The following is a 12,043-nucleotide window of genomic DNA, read 5'->3' on the forward strand; positions in this document are numbered from 1 at the left end:
TAGATTATATATATAAAAGAAGTAATTCTTACTGTGAGGGTAGTGAGACACTGGAACAGGTTGCCCAGAGAAGCTGTGGCTGCCCCCTCCCTGGAAGTGTTCAAGGCCAGGTTGGATGGAGCTCTGAGCAACCTGGTCTAGTGGAAGGTGTCCCTGCCCATGGCAGGGGGGTTGGAACTAGATGATCTTTAAGGTCCCTTCCAACCCAAACCATTCTATGATTCCATGATTCTAATTATAGTAATTCAGGAACATAACCTGCCAGAAGATCAATTCTGCTAAAAAATGAGTATTGGGATCCTGTGACAGAAAACATAGCCACCCTCAAAAAATAGACCTCTCAAGTCTCTGTATTTCCAATCCACCTTGTAAATTAAATCTCTTAGTTTTCCTCCCGCTTCTCCCTTCCTCTTCCCTGGTCCAAATCCAGACCCTGTTATGGGAATATGAGAAGCAGCAGGACCTTCTTAACTCCTACTACCTTGACCAGATAACCTGTCCTCCAGTTTGTCTTGCCAACTCATTCATTCACATTGCATTTAGGCCAGTAGCCTTCCTTCCATTCATGCATTGTGTGTTTTCTACATACCAAAGACCATATTCTTTTATTGTTGACTATAACTGGACTATTTTTTAATCACTTTTCAGCCCTGCCTTCAAAGAAACAGATGAACCTGGAGAAGGAGTGACAACTGGATGGGTATTTTTGCATGGAGAGATCACTGACTAAAGAGGAAGGTTACAGGCAACTCCCATTCCTTCACGTCCTTACCCTAATTCTCTGGACTAAGTGACTGATATCAACTAAAATTCTTTCTCTTCACTACCCTAAGTATAGCCCCTGAATGTGTTTGCAAGTAGATAAATGTATTACAGAAACAATATAAAGATTTTTAAATCAGGAAGTTAAACAACTTTTTCTAGTAATGGTCCTAAATCTGATTTAGAGAACATTCACTATTCTTATGTTACAATCATTTATTTAACAGAAAGTTGGAAAACAAATTCTGGTCCTTAGAAAATCTTTATATTTTAAAACATCCTTCTACCCTAATGGGGTAAAAAATTAAAACCCATCTGTTCATTACTATGAAAGAAAAAGTCTGAAAGATCTCATAGGAAATATAAAGAATTTTTTTTTTTTTTTAAATTTGATAAAACCAAGTAATTTGTTCAGCCAGTGCCAAAACATAGGCTGGTAAGCAATGTAAGGACTACACACAGTATTTGCCCTGTTAAAATTTGCATGATGTGAAAGAAAATAACAAATGGTAGAGTAGTCAAAACAAGGAAAGTAAAACTAATACATGATTTTTATTTGAGTAACTTAGAATTTTAATTTTAAACATTTTCATGAGGATAATCTTTGAGCAGAAAATATGAGAAGCTTTCAGCCTGCACTAATTGACCAGTATAAAGCTTTAATAGAAATGTACTAAATTAATGTTAAAAGATGGTATGTAATGCAGGAAGAACAGGTGCTAGTGTTCCTCACTAAGCCTGCGTTAATATGTAAAGGTGCCTGATTTTTCACTTCCGGACTTCTGAATTACACCCTTTCTGGACATCATCTAAAGAGAAGTATTCCCACAGAAATTCTAATTTGAATCACAATTCATGCTCAGCATCAGTAGGCTTGCAAATCACATTGCCTCAGCATATGTACAGAAAGAGCATGGAGGGGAGACAAGCAAGTATCAGGCTTTGCACCCATCTGTATCCATGTGATTTCCTACTGTTCTGCTTAAATGGAAAAGGCATCCCCTAGTTTTAAGGAAAAACAGAGCAAGACCAGAGCTATTAGCTCCCACAAACATGGCTTTTAAATTACTTGAATTTCTAAATAAAATGGAAGTTCTAAAATAAAATGGGGCCTTAGCTTTAAAAATGCAGACATTGAAAGGTTTTTCACAATGACTAATGTAAACTCACCAACTTTTTACTTTGTGGTGTATTTTGTTCACCAACACTCTGCCTCCCATATCCCACAGCAGAAAAATAATCAGCATCAGGGCCGACATTGTTTTACGGAAAATGTTTTCTGCAGGTCTGTTAGTAGATTCACATCTGAGAAGCCTTCAGTGGTGCCATAGAAGAATCTACACAAGGTAGGACCAAGAACAGTTGGCAGAAGTCACAGAAACACAAAACCAAATGTAACTAAAACCAAAAGTTCAGTTCCAAGAGTTTAATGCTGCTCAGTGGGATGTGTTTAACCAAGTGACAGCTGGGACCATCTGCAGCTACTTGGGCCAGCAAAAAGCTTGAAACAGTCTACCAGTATTTCTAAGATATATGGGGAATGTATAGTAAGAATGCTCCTATTCAATAAAACAGCTGAAAACAATTCCCGTAAGTGTACCTGAGCAGATGACAGGACTCCAGTGATCAATTACATTTTGAATTCTGAAGAGAGGTCAGACCTTTATAGGCCCTAGTCCATAACAAATATGACAAGGCATGCAAAAGGCTGCAATGCTTTTACTACAGTGTTAAATCCTTAATTTCTTTATTTGGAATCTGTTCACATTGTCACAGCTTTGTTCACATTTTAGAAGAATGATCCTTGAGTATAAACCATGTAGAAAGAGCTTTTTTACTTTTGTTCACAAACATTTTTTAAGAGTAGGAAACACACCCACACAAATCAGAATATAGAAACTAGCATAGTTCATGATCTGAGATTTTGAGGAAAAAATATTTATTGTCAGGCCATCAAATTTCAGGGTCGAATTGGGTAATAATCTAACATCTTCTGTGTTGCAAAAAGTATGACTAACCTTTTGGAAAAATTCTCTGCAGTATGAGGAGAAAGTTACGTATTGGAAATCATATTGCTTATGGGACAAATAGAGTGGATTAAGCCACACCTGGCTGAGGAGACAAAAATTGTATTTGAAATGTCTCCAAAGCTCATTAGTACCTTGATACCAAATGATTCAAAGCTATCTTTGACTTTAACTCAAGCTGTTGTCCTAAGCATGGCAACACAATGACAATTAAAAAAGCTCCACAGTTGTGTACTAGAAAATGATACTGTTTCATTAATTTCATCACTTAATCAAATTAAAAACTTGTTAAATAATCTTTTTGATACCAGAGCATTTTGGAAAATGAAAAAGAAACAGACAAAACCAGATGGGAAACAGACTATAGCAGCCATTCATTACCCTTACATTTACAGCCAGGAGTGAGTACTACCAGAATAGTTTGTTCATTTGTATATGGACTTCTATGCTTACATCACTGCATTCAGTTTTACTCAAAGTTCGTGTAATACCTCGTCCATTAAGTTGATTTAAAAAAAAAATAAAAACAGAAATCTTACAATATGTAAAGTCTCCAGGCTGAGTCAAATCAAGCATAACCTAGCCTAAGACTTTGGTCAGACTTATAGTCAGATAACAAAAGGATAGATACTTGATGCATATATACAATACAAATCTACACAACTACTTGAAATTCTACTCACTGTAGAAGGTAGTGATAGAAGCTTGACAATACTAATTAGCAGCACTTCTTCCTTCTTCATCTTTTACTTGTAAGAATCATATCCAAAGACTCAGCTTTTTTGGCCCATACTGCAACTCAGAGTAATGTAATGTGTGTGTTCACATGCTGTGCTCAGCTCAGAGTTGTCCATTAGATGAAGAGTGTGGAGGAAGAAAAAGATGATTGCCACAGTCACTGGCTCACCATCCTAAAACAAAACAACACTCAGAACCAAACCAAACCAAGCAAACAAACAAAAGAACAAAACAAGAAGAGGCAAACATTTTTTTTATCATCATACTTTCTACACAAGACTCATCTGAAAAAGATGCAAACTCCAAGAAACAGGAGTATCTTAGGGTGAACTGAAGCATAAAAACTGCCACTGAAAAACAGATATTCCTGCAGTATCCACACAATTCTGTACCTTCGCGATGCTGCAGACTGCAAATTGTGAATGATTTATTATGCTACTTTTTGCCCTAATAACAATGCTTTAACTCACCAATGCAAAAAGCAAAGAGATACTGTTCAGAGACAAGAGAATCCAGTGAAAACTGAATCTCATTTTGCGTGGAAGCCAAAGGTCTAAAGGATTTCCAGGCACACGCCTGTTTGAAAGGCAGAACCGTATTGCTTTGTTTTTCTCACTCTCTTACTCTCCCTCCTCTCCTGGCCCTCCCCCAGCCAAATCTCAGGTTTGTATTATCCAGTCCATGCGCTCCAGGCTTCTAGTGGGAAAACAAACACCCTTTGTTTTGTTCACACATTTACATATTACACGTGTAAATACATGCAAATTCCTGACCTTCTGACCAAAAATCACTGGAAAGTTGTTGATTCAAATATCCTTTTTCAATGCATCATCCCATGTTCTGGCCTTAAGGGAAGAATGTTCCTTTTACATGATGTGTTTCAGAACTTCCCTAATTGCTGGCACAAAATAAGTCTGTTCTGCAATCATTGGCAAAATGGCCGCCTAGTTTCAGTGAACACAGGCTTTTACAATAGAAGCTTAAAAGTGCTTCTCCTGAGATGTTCTCCCACATCCTACACTGCAAAGTTTGAGTTTGGCTGGTCAGATTCTGACACCCATTGCTTTTCTTGAAGTACAGTTCACAAATAGCAGCCCTAAAGCTAATGGGAGAGTTTCAGAGCTTGCTCCCTTCTCCCTACCTTCCTTCCCCAGGAGAAAGGAATTGCTTTCTATGTAAGTGCTGGCAGTTACAACAAAATCTTCCTGCTCAGAAGTTTAAAAAGAAGTAATTCTAAACTTTCCACCTGTTGGGATTTCCTATGCCATGGAAATTTTGTTTCCTAGTTACGCATGAAAAGAGATCCCAGCATCCCAATTCCAACCTAATGATGAGACAAATCCTTGCATTTATCATTTCAGACCCTGCCTTTTTTGTGAGTTACTTTCTTGAAGGAAATGAAGGGGAACTGGTGGAGCTCATTCACGAAGTCCCTGAAGCACTCCTTCCTGTCCCATCCTTGCCTGTAAGAGCAGATATGGGTAAGAGTAATAATCTTTCATCTACACTAGTGGGTTACATCAGTAGTTTTACATCTTAGCATTAAAAATTATAGAGTCATAGAATTGTTTAGGTTGGAAAAGACCTTTAAGACCATCCAGCCCAGCTGTCAACCTAACACTGCCAAGCCCACCACTAAACCATGTCCCTAAGTGCCACATCTGCAGGTCTTTTAAATACCTCCAGGGATGGTGACTCAACCACTTCCCTGGGCAGCCTGTTGCAGTGCTTGTCAAGCCTTTCAGTGAATAAATTGTTCCTAATATCCAATCTAAACCTCCCCTGGTGCACCTGGAGACCATTTCCTCTTGTCCCATGTCTTGTTACTTGGGAGAAGAGACTGACACTCACCTCACTACAACGTCCTTTCAGGTAGTTGGGAATCAGGGTGCATGTGCACTGATGCCAGGCTGGCACTTCTCAGGAGCCTGCAGGACTAGTGGTATGGTGAATTCCTTCATGAACATCTCAATGACCAGCATAAATTCAGAGTCACAGAGAGTGCCATCACAGATTTGTCTCTACCTTCTTTGGTCTGAAGTGCAAAGCTAGTTGAAAATGCAGCTGTCCATAATGTGATTACAGCTGCTGTTTCCTGCTTCCTGTGGTTTTTTGCTATTTTATATACAGCAACTAGAAGGGCTGCTCTGGGTATTCATGGTATCAGCATTCCTGGTGCAACATTTTAGATGGAAAGAAATCAGCAGTAAAACTTGCAAGTATACTCCTGAAAGGAGTCAAAATCTGTCTTCCAAGTTTGTTTCCTCCAGTTTTCCTCTGGATACTTCTCTTTATTTTCGGTTTGCTTCTACCACAATCCCGCCAAGCAAATAACATGTAAAGCTGCAGTGACTTAGAACCTCTCCTTCTAAGTGAAGTTTGAACAAATCATTTACCTATTGCAGCCAAGTCACAGTTTCTTCTGGCTTTGACAATATAACCAAGTGGTAGGAGCACTGGGGTTGTTGAATTTCCTTTTAAATTTAATTTTTTGTCTTTCTTATGATGGAAAAAAAGAATCACTTTTTCTGAACCTTGCTGGATCTTGCAGTGCGTCATCTCCAAGGAAAACAGCAATGGGAAAGTTGAGTCTGAATGCCTGCAGGTCTTTAGGAACCAAGTGGAAGGGAAGGATTTTCTACACCATGAAGTATTAATTGGTGCTTTCTTCTGGGAAGTCAACACACAATCTGTGGTAAGGAGCAACATTAAAACTTTGAGAGTCTCCTCACATTAGTCTGCTCAATTTTCATTATGGAAATGCTAGATTCTGCTTTCCTTCATCTTATTAGGCATTCCATTTCTCTCCAGGGTCTTCCTTAGTGTTTTCAATGCCATCACTTCTGGGTTTAGGGAAGAATAAAATCAACAATCAAAAAAATCAAAACAAAATGGGGGAATGGGGTTGGGGGTTGGAAAGAGAGAAAGCTCAAAGCTGCTGAAGTGCTTTGTAGCTGGGGTTGAAATCCCTCTGTTCTTTGCATTTTGGAATGTGACAGTCTCAGAACTGCAGAGGTGTCACAACCTCCTAAGAAGGAAAATGTGCTTCAGACGCAGATTCTATGCATACCATTGCCTTTGCTTCCAAGGTGAAGATGAAAAGTAAATCAATTGCCTTGTCTTTTGGTACAAAGCCACGTGAACTAAGGAGAGCAAGTGTGCCTGAGACCTTGGCCTTAGTTGCCCAAGGACCACTGTGAAGCACCTGCACAGGGAGAAGGAAAAACTGGCAGCTGTACTACCAAGACCAAAGCTGCACATAAGCCAGTGTCCTGTCTGATAGCAGCACATGGGAAACGACCCGAGGAAGACAGCAAGCAGCTGGCAGTCTTTCTTCCATTGAGTCTTACCTTCTGGCTGTAATGGGGTCTACCTCTGTAAGCAGAGAAGGTGTCTTCCTACCTGATGGTCCTTGGAATTTTCATCCCTGAACATGTCTGGAAGGTCTTAAAGATTAGGTTTCTAACAGGTGCAAAGTGCCCTGTGCCAGCCATTATGACTCAATGAAACGACATTTCCTATGGCCGGAACCTGGCCCTGATTGCGTGAGCACCACGCACCGTGCTGAGCACACACAGAGGCCTATCGCTCTCTTTATGTCAGTGCTTTCCTTTCAATTCATCATTGAAATCATGTTTTGTTCTCTTTGAGCCCAGCTCTGCATTGAGATCTGCAAACACCTCAGCAGTTTTGACCTCCGCAATTGCTTTAGGCAATCAGTGGTGCATCAGCTGCAGTAAAGGAGTGACATTTTGCTGGTACCCATAGAGACAGATGTTTTCCAGTCCCTCCGTGAAGACTGGGTCCATGTCTACTGACACACAAATCAGAAGAGGGTGGGATAGGATGCGTGCTGCCAAAGAACTGAAGATTTATCTTAAGTATTCTGAGCTCAGCAGGAGTCCACTGTCATCACCATCGAGAGAAAAGGAGTTGAGCCAATGCTAAAGGCTTAGGCAGAGCTGAGGCAGGGCATATTCACAAATTGCTACAGCTCACCACATCATCTCCTTTTCTGGAGAGGGATGATGTTCTTGTCGCTTACCGTCAATAGTTCTCAAATAGTCGAGGGCTTTGAAGCAGGATGAGATGTCTTGGGAGAAATCAAAGACATCAACAGAATGGCATTTGGTGTAACTTTAAACAGTGAGGCTGAGGTTCAACCAGCCTGCTTGGGCTCAGGAAAATTAGGTCCTGGTTGCTCCCCTGTAGTTGCCACATAACCAAAAAAGCTGTTTCCTTCCCTGCCTCAGGTTCCTCGTCAGCACCAAAAAGAGCACTGCCGGGTCAGCTGGTGGCCTCGAAGAGTCTCCAGAGCTCAGTCTTCCCCACGTAAACATCTCTCCATGTGCATTTGCTGGTGCCGGGCAGTCAGGTCCTGCCCGTGTCTTTTGGATGCTCCTTCCCATGGGTCACCTCAAGACCTGGAGGCACGTGGGGCACAGAGCCCCCCATGAGAGGCAGAAGAACTTGCCTTTCTCAGGGGAAGCAGCAGCTCACTGTGGCTCTCGGTCGCTGCTGCATGGGAGAGGACAGAGACGAAGGAGCCCGGCCATCGGTGGCTGCCCGCTCGCCCCGCTCCCCCCGGCACAGGCCTCCATCGCACACGGGCTGTGGGCCGAGCAGCGGGGAGTGGGAAGAAGGGCTGGCGGCACCAGGAGACGAGAGCCCAGGGCCTGCCGAAGTGGTCTGTCACTGCAGGCCCGCGGCCTCCTGTGGCTCGAGCGGCACCTGGCACGGGCCGCGGGGACACCAGGCCCCGGCACTTGGCCGAGCGCTGTCCCCAGTGCACCAGAGCGGCCCTCGGGAGGGCGGCACGGCCCCCGCTCCTGCCGCATCCCGCCGGGCCGCGCCGCGCTCGGGGGAGCCGGATGCGGCCTCGGGGGCGGGGAGCGGCGAGTCCCTCCAGGCGCTGCCCCGGCCGCGGCCTGGCCGGGCGCCGCAGGGGTTCGGGGCACGCGCGGTGTCTGGGGGACGCGGGCGGTGCCGGGCGGGGGGACCCCGCGGAGCCCCCGGCGGGTCGTGTCGGCCCCGCGCGCAGCGGCCGCGGACGAGGGGCGGGGCGGGCGCAGCTGCCCCCTGGCGGCCGGCCCGGCGGCTGCGGGCGCGCGAGCCCCGCCTGAGGAGCGGCGCGGGGCGGCCATTTTGTTGGCGGTCCCGGGGCGGTGCGGCCGGCGGGGTGCGGACCCGGCGGGGGTCTGGCGGGGAAAAGGCTCCGCCTGCTCCGCTGAGCCGCGCTGTGGCTCACGGCAGGCGGAGGCGCTGGGGCTGTTTGGCGCTGCGTCCCCCCACCCCCCTCGGACACCGAGCGATGGGTTCTGATGTCACCGAGGGATGGACTGCGACATTCCCAAGCGATGGATGGTGACCACGCGTCCCTCGCTGCTCGAATCCGGGCACCAAGTCTCACCCAGCAGGCTCGTGCCCGCGCTCCAGCTGAGCGAGTATGCGAGGTTGGAGTGTTGAGCGAGGCTTTTGCTGGTGCGGCGGGAGTTCCTCACTGCAAGTGAGGTCAGTGCCCGACCCCAGAGCCATTGAAGGATTTTCCCCGGCCCTGCCTGGTTCAAGCAGCCGTGGCACCCAGGAGGCGCGCTTGCAGCAGCAGAGGTGAGCTGTGCAGGGAACTGTCACCCGGGGGAGCTGGGAGGGTTTCCTTCTTGAAACAAAGAAATTAACAGTCAGAATCCAGTATAACTGTTAAGCAGGTATTCTTTTATTTGCTGCGCTGGGGTTGCTCTGGGGATTCTCCACCATAAGGGCTCCGAAGAATTAGCAAGGGACAACAGTTTACATACACACAAATCAGACATAGTCATTAGATTTCCTAGAAAGGGGTATCTCAATGAGTTCCCGGAATGCATTTACATAATCCGGGCATGAGTAGTGAAAATAGGGTGAGGGTCTTTGGTGGTCGAGGGAGGAAGTAAGTAGACTTCACAGTTTGCTAGTTGACCCTCTTTCCAGAGCATGTGCTGTAAAGTCAAGTCCAGGTGTCTCCTTCCTAAATCAGCAAAATCAGTTTCCCTATAACAGGGTCTCTGTGCCTCTTTGTTCAAACTCCCCCTTACCTCATTCTAGGAATTGCCCAAGTGTCCACAGAAGGCCTTGAGTCTGCTATCAGTGATTTACGTAGGGAGCCTAATGAGTGTTTCAATCTTAGCTAAACAGACAAAGGGACCTAAGGAAACAGTTGAGAAGTCAAGATTCCTTGAGAAACAAATGAAGCAAAACACAAGCAAAGCTTTCATACATCACATCACGTTATAATTGTTAGAAATTCATTTGTTTGAGCCCTTTCATTCCCTTTCAGGGGCCTGGACATTTCTTCCACCCCTCCCTGGAGCAGCAAATGACTGTGGCCTTTTTTCCTTTTCTAGTGTGACTAGTGTGCAGCGGCAGTGAGCAGGAGCAGCTCGACATCCCCAGCTCCCCCCAGCCCACCGCAGCATGTGGAGAGCATGGCCACGGAGCTGGAGAACTGCTCTCCAGTATGCCTGGACAGCTGGGAGAAGCCCAGCTACGTATTGCCATGCCTCCACCAATTCTGCTGCCCGTGCATCGTGCGGTGGGCTGAGAACAAGCCCAAGTGCCCCCTCTGCAAGAGGAAGGTGAGATCCATCTTGCACTCAGTGTGGGCAGACGACAGCTTTGAGGAGTCATCACACCACCTGCAGCACCATCACTTATCGTCCGCCTGACAGGAGGAGCTCGCGGACACCCAGCCGCGCCCAGCTGTCCGTGGCTCTGGTGGGCGGCTTCTGTGCCTACGTCTGGGCATCCGTCTTCTGCGACTGGCCCGCAGTCCTCCATCCCTTGCTGCCCTGACTGCATCAGGTGCTGGGGCAGCTCTTCAAGGATGCCCAGGAAGCAGCAGCAGTGCAGAGCCTCGTCTTATCTAGCCTGCACTACTTTGGCCCGGATAAGGAGGCTCTGATCCAGCTGCTGTGGGACACCCCAGGCAGGCACATGAGGAGCTTTGTCCATCAGCTTGTGCACACCGTCGTGTGCCGGTGCAGCGGGGAGGCCGGACGTCAGATAGACCACGGGACGCCCGTGCTGCCGGGGGGTGGGAGGGCAGCGCCAAGGCTGCTCCCCGCCCTGCTGCCTCCCAAGGGGAGTCTCCTGCCCCCAGCCCAGCCCTTCAGGGGGGCCCAGCAACCCCCCCCAGTTACCCCATTCCCACCTATGGGGAGCAAAAAGAGCTGCAGGAGGACCCAGAGGAGGCTGTGCCTGGGCCCTCCACTCCCAGCTGGGGCAGCCAATGGTCCCCTGGGGGGCCCCAGTGAGCCCCAAAGAGGAGGGCGGGAGCCCTGAAGACCCCTCCCAGCCCCGCAAAAAGCCCCCCTCCCACCACCAGTGACCCTGGGAGCGTCCCTCAGGGGCCCTGGTTTGGCCAGGCCGGCAGCTGGGGCTCAGGATGGTCCCCAAGAGATCCCAGCCCCCTAACTAATTACTGTACAATAAAAGAATAAAGGCATCAAAACTGCAGAAAAAGTCTCAGTATTACTAACAAAGCAGGTGGTGTTGCTTTCCACATGTGTGGGTGGGGTTTCTGGGAAGAAATTCGCAGTCTAGTCTTGTCTTTGGTTTCCAAAACCAAGGCCTGCAGCCATGAATGACATGTGTGGGGGGCTTGTTCTGGCCTGTTACAGTTCAGAGCCGGCAAGGAGACCAGCAGGCTCTCAGTAGTCTAGGTCTAACTATTAGACAGGAAATAAAGGGTTGAAGACAACAGAAAAAAGTCTTCACCTTTACTAACAATACAAACAACCCCAGCTCTCTCAGCCTCTCATAGAGGGGGTGCTCCAGCCCTCTGATCATTTCTGTGGCCTCCTCTGGACCCGCTCCAACAGGTCCAGGTCTTTCTGGAGCTGAGGACTCCAGAGCTGGACACAGCACTGCAGGTGGGGTCTCAGGAGAGCGGAGCAGAGGGGGAGAATCCCCTCCCTTGATCTGCTGGCCACACTTCTCTTGATGCAGCCCAGGACATGGTTGGCTTTCTGGGCTGTGAGTGCACATTGCTGGCTCATGTCCAGCTTTTCATCCATCATATTCAAAGACAACTTTTTTGGGCCATAGTCCAACTTGGACTGTGTGTGTGTTCACATGCTGTGCTCAGCCCAAAGTTGTCCATTAGTGAAGAGTGCAGAGGAGGAAAACACATGACTGCTACAGACCCGGAAATCAAAAAATTTACAAGACTCCTTTATACCACAGAAGTCCATGGCTGACATGAAGGACAGCTCTTTGGCCTCTCAGCATAGCTATAGGAACAAGACAGACCAGAGGAATTACTCCCTGAGTCTTTGAAGCTGACTTACTTTCTGATAACCTCTTCATTACATTCTTTACCTTGAAAAGTCCATAGTCTACTTTAAAACCACTTTTTTCTGCTTATTCACACTGAGCGTGCCTCTATTTTTAACAATTTATAAATCAAAAAAATGAACTCAGTTGACAATGATTTTTGTAAATGATCTCTACAATCGTATTTTGAGACAGAAAATTGCCGCTAA

General features: G+C 46.6%; 1 long non-coding RNA gene across 1 annotated transcript; it reads left to right on the forward strand.

The window, feature by feature from the left end:
* The first annotated feature begins 8,721 nt into the window (after nt 1-8,721).
* LOC141938112 (uncharacterized) lies at nt 8,722-11,021 on the forward strand. The gene is made up of 2 exons (XR_012627167.1): nt 8,722-9,134; nt 9,905-11,021. It is a non-coding gene; the product is annotated as an uncharacterized LOC141938112 (long non-coding RNA).
* Nucleotides 11,022-12,043: the final 1,022 nt, after the last annotated feature.

Source organism: Strix uralensis, chromosome Z (assembly GCF_047716275.1).
Source record: "Strix uralensis isolate ZFMK-TIS-50842 chromosome Z, bStrUra1, whole genome shotgun sequence".
Classification (NCBI taxonomy): Eukaryota; Metazoa; Chordata; class Aves; order Strigiformes; family Strigidae; genus Strix; species Strix uralensis.